Source organism: Clupea harengus, chromosome 24 (assembly GCF_900700415.2).
Source record: "Clupea harengus chromosome 24, Ch_v2.0.2, whole genome shotgun sequence".
In the NCBI taxonomy this organism is placed as follows: domain Eukaryota; kingdom Metazoa; phylum Chordata; class Actinopteri; order Clupeiformes; family Clupeidae; genus Clupea; species Clupea harengus.
The window spans coordinates 18,227,739-18,240,191 of record NC_045175.1 but is presented as its reverse complement, the minus strand read 5'-3'; positions in this window follow the sequence as shown (position 1 = coordinate 18,240,191).

Here is a 12,453-nt window from a genome sequence, read left to right as displayed (position 1 = left end):
CCATCATCCATCACCCATTATTATTCATTATTCATTATTATCCATTATTAGTTGCTGTCGTACGTACTTTTACATACTTTTGAAATGGCTCATTCAGACAGTACTGGAGTTCTCTCATCGAGGATTTGAATGAGGCACTGCATCTCAACAGCTCTGAGAATGCTTGAAAACACACACACACACACACAAACACACACACACAGACACACACACACACACACACACACACACACACACACACACACACACACACACACACACACACACACACACACACACACAGACACACGCTCACACACACACACACACACACACACACACACACATAGACACACACTCACACACACATAATGAGAATGCTTGAAGGAGAATCCTAAACTATGGCATGAACCAGTTTGCTTTTTACTTCCTGACTGAGGAGGAGTATATCTAATATCATGGGTGTGTTAGTATGCTTCATACCTCCTGATTGAGGAGTATATCTAATATCATGGGTGTGTTAGTATGCTTTATACTTCCTGACTGAGGAGGAGTATATCTAATATCATGGGTGTGTTAGTATGCTTTATACTTCCTGACTGAGGAGGAGTATATCTAATATCATGGGTGTGTTAGTATGCTTTATACTTCCTGACTGAGGAGGAGTATATCTAATATCATGGGTGTGTTAGTATGCTTTATACTTCCTGACTGAGGAGGAGTCAGGCCCGGGGTGGGTAATCGGGAGAATCGGGAGAGTTCCCGGTGGGCCGCTTCACTTCTGGGCCGGTCTAGAATTAGATTTTTTGACATTTATCACGTTAGTCCATCTTCTCTTAAAGTAGGCTACACACGTTCCGCATTCTGGCACCGCAGCCTCTGCATGGGTTGTACCATGCGAGGAAGTTCTCCCCTCCCAAATAGAGTTGGTTGGGTCCACAGCCCGTCTTTCCCAAAAAGTTTTCTCAAGATAGGCTACCCATAGCTGGGCCGGCCCTACCGCAACGATACGCGTCAGGGAGGATGGATGGGAGGAAGAGGCCAGGAGGGGCTGAAAAAGCCAGGTTGATAAAAAGAAAGGCATTGGAGGAGGATGCTGCCAAATGTGCCAAGCTTACCGATTTATTTTCAAGAGGACAAACACAAGTGTCAACTGGTAAAGAAAGACATAGGGCTAATGATTAGCAACGTAACTATTCGGCTAACATTGTAGCGTTGGGTAATATCGTTGTAGCGTTGTCAACCTTAATATTACCCAATATATGGCGATCCATAGACTTTGCAAATATTATGCAAATATTGATAATATAAATGTTTATTTGTAGCTTCTGAGCAGCAGTTATAATAATCCAGTCTCCTGCTGAAAATGATGAGCCCGAAATTTGCAATGAGGAGGCCATGACTACAGGGACAGGTAGAGAGGATAACAGAGTAAACAATATGAATTAAAGTTATTTAATGTAAGAAAGAGCAGTATATCATATAAGTTTCTGTTGACTTTGTCCATCACACAGGTTGCATGTGAGAAAAGCTTGTCAACCTTAACATTTGTGAAGAATAGGCTACGAAGCTCATTGAGTCAGGACAACTTGGAGGCTTTCATGTTAGTGCGCACAGAGAAGGAAATCCTCATGTCTATAAGCAACGACACAGTTATAGATAAAGTGGCTGAAACCAGTGCACTGCTTAGGCGGTTAAGCTGTATATGCTGTTGGTGCTATTCGCAATGTAACTGTACTGTGAGCTGAACTGTAAACATTAGTTCAATATGCCTTTTTGTTGAAGAGTGGGATACGTTTCAAATGCTTTATTTATTTATTTATTTCTGCTTTTGTTAATTTATCAACCTATCCTTGTGGAATAGTGGAATATTTTTTTTTAACTTCTCATCTTAAGTGGATTATTATTTAACCGTTACATTATTTGTTGAACCATGGTGTTAATAATAAAAAAACTACAGAATGGTAAGCTGAGCTGTTGCTTCATTTATCCAATTTCCACTACCATGGAAAAAGTGGGCCGGTCTTGGGCCTGAAATTCCCGGGCTGAAAAGTGGCCCCACTCCGGCCCTGGCACCAGGGCTCCAGCACGTTTACCTCTCCGTCTCCGTCTCCGTCTCACTGTGTGTCCAAGGCCTTTGATTTGTAGGTCTGATAAATCCACGGAAGAGGCGAGAAAGTTGGGACATAAAACAGATGGTGTTGAGTCCCTGATATTTAGTAGCTCTTCTCTCGTGAAAATAATCCGCGATATTATTATTATCGCCATAGCAACACAATAACAAAATAAGAAAATAAATCCAAATTGAGTCGTAATAAACAGAATTAAAGACTCAAAACAATACAGTGGCTGACAATACAACAAAATAATCCGAGTTGATTCGCAAAAAAAACAGAATTAAATATTAATTAGAGACTAAAAACAAACATAGAAGTGTGCACCAACACACCTAGGCAGCCATACGAGGCGCCATCACCATGACAACCACCCGATTTTGGTGAAATAAACTCATATAGACACAAAATAGAAAATGAAAGGTTGCAAAAGTATTTCTCCTTCTTTAACCTGTTACACATACACACACAGTAGACTAATAGAGTTATATTCCCTAATTAAAAAGTACTAACTCTGTAAAGCATGAGCAATTCAAATGTTCACCAGAAATAGTTTAGTCTAACTCTAACCTATTTCTGTTGATGAAGTCTTAAAGGATGAGATGATGAACAACTGCAAAGTTTACGGTTGTAACCATATGGGAACTCACTTTAAATAGTGAGAGTAGGGCTGATGCCTTGGATTCTCCAGACACTACAAGGCATTAGCTCCAGAATGTATTATCTTTACAGACAGTGATCAATTCACACACAAAATGTATCATTTCACACACTTGTATATCCTCACTTACAGGAAGCAAACATATTTCTGCTTCTCAGATTTGTTTACATCTCAAATGTTGTCTCTTCATGTTGTAATCATGAGTTGCGCTAATTAATGTTATTGGACTTGTCTCGGAGACAAACAGATGTCCCAGAATAATTCACACATTAAACTCAAACCAGCTGGTTCATAGTAGGGCATACTTTATTTTCTTACTTTACTATGAGTTTTCTTGGTTAATTTCTGTGGTGTAGACAAATATCCACCGCAGCATTGAAATTTAAGTGGAAAGTCTGATGTATGTGAATATTGTGCGCTGACCCTGAGGCTGCTGACTTGTCTTCTGCTTGATTAGAGGATTAGCAGGTTTTTGTACTTATTTTTATCAATACATTTTTGCATTGGGTTTTCCTAATCTGCATTTTGTGTTGTACTTATGGTTTGCTTGATGATCTTCAATCCTTAATAAACCCTTTTGTCTGAACGCCGACTCTGACTGAACTTTTTGCCCCCACCCACCTATAGACGGTAACCCTGCACTCGGGTCCGTCACACTCCTTTAATTTCATACACGCGCTATTAGCCTACTCTCCCTCCCGTATAGAGCTGGGTCCATAATCACTAACATCATAACACATTGTGGATAGGCTATATGCTATGAGTCCGTTCTTGACACTCTTTAATAATCCTGAGGCTAAGATTTCAGGCAGGTGTTTAATTTAGTGTAGCATGGGGGCATGTTTAGAGGGCGCCTCTTCCCTTTGTCATCCTAAGCAGTAGCCTACCGGTCCGATAGACAGGTTGAGTGTGTCTTTCAGTGAATGTGATTACAAACACAGAGTGACTCACTGTGACGTAGGCGACGTACAAACACAGTCAACTGCTTCATATCCGCTCCTTGTCACAGGGTGTTCAATGCACCACCTACGCGTTCAGCCCCTACATGACATATGTATTACCGGTACATAGTTTTTGGAGCCTGGTGAAATTGGTTTGGATTGGCTATGTGTTGTGTTTTTGTGTTTTTCAACTTTTTATTCTCATCCTGCATTCGTACCCGACTGATTTCTGCAATCATGCCCACTGCCAGTATGAGAATGATTAGCAGCCATGTGACAAGATAGTACACAGTAATTGGATAACTGTGCTGCATGTAAAAGGGTGACCATGATTCTGGTAGATAATCTGATAAAGATTAAATCTATTACAGACAGAAGCAGATTAACCACTTAATTTATACTATCAGTGCATTCATTTCATAGGACAATGAGCTCAGCAAACGGGCTTCGTGCCGTGCCTGAGTTAGTCTTGATAATGCTGTGTCTACCAGCACCTCATGACCTTTGAACCAACTGGTGAGATACGCTGATAAGAGAGACTACATAAGTCACCATGCTGACCTGGAGTCAGCCTCTCTCTTCTGGTACGACCAGATAAACTCCCACAGACACACAGCACTGACCTCAGCACACTATGTGCCCCCTGAGCAGCCCTGCTTTAACTATGGGAACAGGCTTAACCATAAGGGTCTCTGTGACCACAGGATAAACCTCAACCCTCTTCTCTACCTCTGTAATGTCTTACTTGGTACCAACAACAGGCAGGAAATCAGCAAGGATAATATTATGAAACATAAAATCTAAGAGACCATCAGATTCTGTCTATGTTAATCTACCTTGACAATCCTCTAGACAACAGGTCTTTTGTTTAGAGCATTCATTTAAATAACTGACAATCCAGATCAATTATCAATTCAAATGTAGATATATTTTTCATATTTACCCATATCCATTTCAATTTAACAACAAAACAAATAAATGCACTTACCTTGAGATCAGTGTAGCCACCTAAGACATATTTCACCTGTACAGGTTGTTAACTGTTTCAGAGTGAACTTTGTGTTTCTGTACAATAATTTATAAAAGGTTTTATAGCTTAGATAACTCAATCTCCACCAGAACACCCTCCTTCAGCCTTGAGTTCATATTCATGTTACTGTTCAAAAAAGAAACGGTAATATGGTTTAGGTTGCTGCAAGTGTTTGGGACCGAACTTTTGGGTATCCTGTTTCAGCTCAGGGTGCAAACATTGTTCAGGGTGTTAATTTATTGCATGTTCGCACTCACAGTAACACCAAACCCAGCAATCCACACAGGCACCACTGATCACTGACTGAAAAGGCTATCAAAGGGTGAATGTCACCCCAGGCTGATCTGGAGTCAGTCCCTCACCTCTAGTGTCATCAGATTAACTCCTACAGGCTGATCTGGAGTCAGTCTCTCACCTCTAGTGTCATCAGATTAACTCCTACAGGCTGATCTGGAGTCAGTCCCTCACCTCTAGTGTCATCAGATTAACTCCTACAGGCTGATCTGGAGTCAGTATCTCACCTCTAGTGTCATCAGATTAACTCTTACAGGCTGATCTGGAGTCACTCATCATATTCATTCATTAAGTCTCGCAGAATGGGTCTTTACACACACACACACACACACACACACACATTACACAATAACTATGCCAGGGAGAGAGAGAGGACCAGTGCATCTTTTTCAAACAAATGCAGCAAATAACTAAAGCTTAAGGAGAGCAGAATACATCATATTGTGGCTGAATAATTCTTATAACCCACATATTTAATTCAGGAAATGCACGAAATATACAAAAATGCAAGATCACCATTTATATAGTACTATCAAAGCAGCGGTGTACACTGTTAGCCCCAATTTCTTATCAAGTCTACTGTACTTAAACAATTTAATTACAATGCACTTAAAAAATTTAAGTTTTATGACATTACTACTAAATGTTAAGTATATTCTACTAAGTGTGATGACATTACTACAAGTTTCTAAGTATATTCTACCAATTTGTAGATATAGTCGAATGTGTGAATAACTTTAAGTGAAATGGCTTTAAATTACTGAGTTTTTTTCACTTAAAGAATTTAAGTTTATGACATTACTACTAAACAGTGTTAATTTTGGCAGCTATTTTAGATTTAGTCTTAGTCTTTAGACGAAAATGCATATTAGTTTTAGTCACTTTTAGTCATTTTTATCCTGCTTAGTTTTAGTCTAGTTTTCGTCGACGAAAACTCAGAACATTTTAGTCTAGTTTTAGTCACATTAAACTAAAAATTAAGTCCATCTTATAGTCAGATTAAACTCCTTTCCATCCCTTCTCAGGCCTGGGGACCCCTTGTGTTGTGTCTACAACTGCATAATAGTCAAGCTTGCAGTACGTAAACTGTGGATGCAATTAGTCTCTAAGATACAGATCTCCTATGCCTATAGCTGAATTCCAATGAATTCAATGTAAATAATAATTTTAATGCAATACTTAATTAACAGTATTATCATTAAAATATAAGAGAATATCAAGTCTAGATTTTGAAGATTCAAATGATCTGATAACACAATACAACTACTATGCCTACCTGGCCTTAGTTAAATCAACCACATATCCTCCATATGAATTGCTGTGCAATCTGATAACCAACATACAGTATTTAGCTAGACGGATAGTTTGAGAGTTGAAAGTAGTGCTAATAACAATTGCATAAATAGACAAGGATATGTAAACCAATCACATATTCATTTATTTTTTCTTGATTAATGTCATGCGTGGCCTGTCCTATAGTCCATTCTGCAATGTGTTTACTAGCTAGTTATCGATAGCTAGTATAACTTAGCTATGCTACCTCATAGTTAGCCAACGTTAGCTAGCTAAAAGTTTTGGAACTCATTTGCCAAGCCAAACGGGAGGTTTCAATCGAAAATGACTAGCTAGTTATCCAAGCTGACACAACCTATACACTCGACTGCCCCTTTGAAGTTAACTTAACGTTGGCTAATATATTCGAATAACTAGTTAACATTAGCTAATTATCATTGACAGTTACTAGCTAATTTACCTTGGCATAAATGGCAGGGTTGTCTTGTGCGCTTTCAGGTGCCTCTTGTTGTGTTCTTCCCATCTATTTTGAAGCCACACGGTTTCTCTCCGGTTATTGCGGTGCATTGTGTTTTATTTTCTGTCAAGTTATAATTTAAGACTGTCCAGATATCTATTCTTATTTGTCTTCTAGTATCGAGTGCTTGAACTTCAGCCATCATAACGTTAAGCCATAGGGCGTCACTTGCATGTCTGGCCATCTCAGGGAGTGGAGGAGGGATAGATACAGGACCGGGCAACATTCAACCAATGATGTGCATACAAGTTTAGAAAAAAAAAACAATTGTGACTTAGTCAACCACCAACATTTTCGTCTCGTCTCGTCTTGTCAACAAAAGTTAAAATAGATTTAGTCATAGTTTTTATTTATAAAGATCCGTTTTCGTCACGTCTTAGTCTCGTCTTAGTCACGGGAAAAAGGTCGTTAACGAATATTTTTCGTCATAGTTTTCGTCAACGAAATTAACACTGCTACTAAATGTTAAGTATATTCTACTAAGTGTGATGACATTACTACAAGTTTCTAAGTATATTCTACCAATTTGTAGATAAAGTCGAATGTGTGAATAACCTAAGTGTTAACTTAAAGTAACACTATGCAACAATTTGACACTTTTTGAGGTATGGTTTTACAGGCAACTAGTTTTGGTACCATCCGCAAATTCATTTTGATAGCATATGGTCATGTGAAGGACAGATAAACACCTGTGTCTTCCCCACTAGCCATACAGGATATGCCCTATGTAGTTCTGTGTAACGGGCTGGTACACCCTGCAAAAATGGAAGAAAAGCTTTCACACGCATGAAATTGCCAGCTAAACTGCCAAAAGACACCAGTTAGTGTGTTGGCAAGCTTCTATCAGTGTCAGCTGGGCTGTTGGTGGTGTTTGCAAGGTTTTTGCATGCCGTAGGTAGTTAGCTTACTAGTTTTGGAACAGAACTCCGTATTGCTGCTTTAAGTTAAGCGGCTTTCAATTACTGAGTTTTAGTCATGACCAGAGTGCATTGTGGGAATGTGAATGCTCTTGACAGCTGAAAAGCATTAAGTAAATTAAGTCTGTAATTAATTTGGCAAAAAAACAAACTACAAATCAGCCGTGGTTAACCTAACGTGGTCACAACTTGAATCGCTCCTCTTGTTTTTTTACAATGTTTTGGAAGTGCAAGTACTGTCCTCATAGCTGTGAAAAGAGAGCACAGCTATTTAAACATTATAGACTAAAACATGGAAGTTAAGCAAGAACAGAGCCTTTTCCATGTTTATATCAGGAATGTCTGTGTACGTTCAGGTTATGCTTAATTTGGGGAAATGCAAGCTGCCACAAGATGCAAGCGAGTAGGTGCTAACTGGTTGCAATAATGAAAAAAAAACGTTTATTTTTTTATTTATTTTTTACGTTTTTGCATTTTTGGTTTTCTAAAAAGTGTTGAAATAAAAGTGAAATAAAAAACTTGTCATTTTGAACTTGTAATTAAGTGCATTGAACTTACACACTTAAGTGTAGTAATTATGCAAAGCGATTTTTTTTGCGATTTTATTTTAAGTGAAATCAACTTCGGAATTAAGTGCATTGAACTTAATGCTTTAAGTTTAATCACTATGCAAAGATTTTAAGTTAAATGTACTCAAGTTTTCATTACACATTACTTGATGTTTTTAAGGCAACCACTTTCCTCAATTTTTTTAAGTAAACTCAACTTATCTGGGCTTAGTGTATTGCAATAGATTTTAAGTTGAATCAACTTGGAATTTTAATGTTCATTGAACTTAATGCTTTAAGTGTAGTCACTATGCAAAGCAGTTGATATTGCATTAGATTTTAAGTTTTCATTAGACATTACTCGATGTTTTTAAGGCAACCACTTTCCTCAAATTTTTTAAGTAAACTCAACTTATTTGGGCTTACAGTGTATAAACAGAATTCACATATCACTTTTTCTATCACCATTTCCATAACATCACAGCATCACACATGAGTATGAAAAGGACTGGGTGACTCCTGTGTTCCTGCAGCATGGGGAGGTCATGTGATCTGGCACAGGGACACTGAGGAGTCAAGCCAGACCCAAAACACAGGATAGAGGGACTCAGTGAATGTGGAGTGGAACGTGTGTAGGTGGGTGAGTGTGTCAGAGGAGATGCTGTAGAAGGACAGAGTGCCTGCTGGCCAGTCCAGGTATACTTCTACTCTCCTGGAGCGGGAGGAGGGGGCAGGTATGGCAGTCTCCTTATTATTGTGCCTGGCAGAGTAACTGTTACCAGAGCAATCCAGAAGCCAGGACTTGTCATTATACACTGTACAAACCCACTGTCATGACCCCCCCCCCCCCTATGCTTTTATATGCCACTGCTATCTCAGCCCTACTTCCACTCCACTCAGCCCTACTTCCACTCCACCCAGCCTCCCAGTAGCAGCGTCCAGACTGACCCTCTCTACACAGCACCTGAGACCAGAAGTCAAATCTCTCTGGGTGGTCAGGATACGGCTGCTCCTCACTCACATATGTCACCTTTCTGTTCCCCTCAGAGAGAGAGAGAGAGATATCTGTATGCTGTGTTTGGGTCCAGTGTGAGCTCACAGGCATATGCATACAAGAGGAGAGAACATCCTCATCAGGGTAGGAAAGAGGCTGTTCACTGCCCCCCCCCCCCCCCCCCCCCCCCACACACACACACACAATCATATAGATACAACCAAAGACATGCTCAAACACACACCATCACACACAGATCCAACAGATGTGTGTGTGTGTGTGTGTGTGTGTGTGTGTGTGTGTGTGTGTGTGTGTGTGTGTGTGTGTGGTGTGTTTCTGTGGAAACATTCATTATTCTGTGGTTTGGGTGCATGTGAGTGTGTGAAGTAGAGCAATTAGACATATACTCCTTCCTGCCTAACTCACGTGGATGTCTGTGTGTGTGTGTGTGTTCAGGGAGTAGAGTGTGTGTGATTGCAGGATTACATGTACTTGTGTGTGTATCTTTGTGTCTGTCCTTATTTAGATGTGATGCTGTTTATGTTGTATGTGAGTGAGTGTGTGTGTCTGTGTGTGTGAGAAGATTCACACATACACAAACACACAAACAAACACATAGACACACAATTCTAATCCCTGAAGGCAAAATCAAACATACACCTCACACACAATCTGTTTGTGCAAACTTACTTGGCCAAAAAACGTGATTCTGATTCTGAAATAATATTAGCGCTGAGATACAGGACACCTGCACTGAAACACCTCACCTTGAACATCAGCGCTGAGATACAGGACACCTGCACTGAAACACCTCACCTTGAACACCAGCGCTGAGATACAGGACACCTGCACTGAAACACCTCACCTTGAACACCAGCGCTGCAGCCATGCGCCAGTGAAAGCCATGAGCAGACTAAGCTGGGGGTGTATGGATGTTGGTGTTGTATGGGCACTGTATGGGTACTGCTCCCCTCTATGGTCGGCTTATTATAGTGGTGTGTTTGGGCAAACCTGGGGGCTCCAAGGGTCCATATGTATCTTTTAGGTCTCTTTGTCTTAACCAAATAAGTCAGTCGGTGTGTCATGTGTGTTCAACTCTTTTCTGATTACCGAATATTACAGATGACTGAGGAAGTTTCCAGACATGCATAGCAGCTGAGGAGTGTCTGTGTTTCGACTGCAGTAAGTGCTTCATCATGTCACCGCAAGTCAGCAAAGGAGAGGGAGAAGAAATGACTAAGGCTACATCAGTCGTGCTACAATCGCACGGTCCATATTCATTCGATTGCACACGCTCTTTGACACTGGCATTTCTCAGTGGTGAGTGTCATTTAAATTACATTATTAATACTATTGTTTTAGAAGATGTTTTTCGAAGATGTATGAGTAATTAAGTCAAAAGAACAAAACTGTAATACAAATGCAATACTCTCAATACTTTACAAGTAGCCTACCATCCATTAAATAAAATGCAATTCATCCTAAAAGTGTTTTCAGTGAAGAGTACACTGTAGCGTTCTCCACAGATGGTGAGGAGGAGGGTGAGAAAGTGTAGGATCCTTCACACTAGTCCTATCTAATTCATTATGCTGTGTACAGGCTACCAACCTGTCCTCCTCCAGAATGGCATTCGGTTTATGGCACACACATTTATGCAGCCTCTCCCCATCTTCCTACACAGGCTATTAATCAGTAACATTGATCATCTATTAATCAGTAACATTGATCATTTAATAATCAATAACAATGTCAGAAACGTTCTAAACTAGATGCAGCGCAGCTCTATTTTGATCCATTCTAATTTCATCTTTTTGATCTTCGATCAGCTCTTCACACTTGTACTTGTTACATAAGCAATATACTATTTCAGCCAATCAGCATGTTCCTGCCGTCCTTTTCTGTGCACCAGCCCACAGTGACAAATGCTTTTCTGTGAAAAGGGGTTTCCCAACTTTTAAAGCCTCAACTCGTACTATACTGTCTGTAACCAAATTTAGTAGTCTAACCCAGATGCTTTCCAACTACCTACTTACCTACCGCAGCTGGCAGGTCCGCATGTTTCAGGAAGTGTGTGGATCGTACATGTATGTGAACGCTTTACACCAGATTTCACCTGGGCTGTAGATAAGTTGATATTCATAACCTGATCTCTCTGGCTTAGTGTCTGTTTGTTTATAGTTGCATACCATATTCCACCAGCTAAACTTTTCTGTTTTGAGTTTTTATGCTTAACTTAACAATTACTCCAGTAAATAAAAAGAAGATAGAAAAAGATAATTGCCAATGGCATCAGCCAAACACTGCAAAAGAAACAAAACAGGAAGTTCTAATGCATCTTGTAATTGCAAAATGAACTTTATTTTTCATCTTGCACAATGAGCCTTGTTTTTGTGTTCAAAATGTCCCAGGTTCATACAACCAGAAAAGAAACCTTCTTTTTATCCATGCTGGTGGTTTGTTCCTCAGGTGAGAAAATGTATGATTGCATGAGAAAATGAAAATGAAAAAACTGCCTTTGTTTTAATTTTTTCATGAAAAAGAAAAAAATGTCACCAAATAAAAATCAGTCCTAAGTATGTCTAGATAGTTGTCTTTGTTTCTATTCATGCTGCATGTGTGTGTGATTCAAGTGCCTGATGGAGAAATTCTAACACCAGACCCCTCTGGCCCCAGTGGACCGCCTGGCATCCCAGGCCGACCTGGCATCAGAGAACCACCTGGCATGACTGGCCCCTCTGGACCCTCTGGACCCTCTGGATGACCTGGCCCCTCTGGACCCTCTGGATGACCTGGCATGACTGGATCACATGGCCATGATGGTCCTCCTGGTCCCCCAGGAATCTGCACCCATTCTGAAGGAGGTGAGACAAGCACTTTTGGGTGGTAACTCCCGAACATGTATAGAACAGTGTTTTTTACATTTACATTTAATAATTTACCAGACACATTCTTTTCCAAAGCGACTTGCAATTGAGGATCAACAGAGAGAGGATGCAATCATCAAATTTGACAATGACAACAAGTCATTTTTAAAATGTATTTTGGCTTTGAATGTACTCTCCTGAAGATGATCTCTGTTTTCCCTACCATACATACTCATGTATTCTGCTTACCCATCAAATCATTACTCATGTACTCTACTTTACCATCAAATCATTACTCATG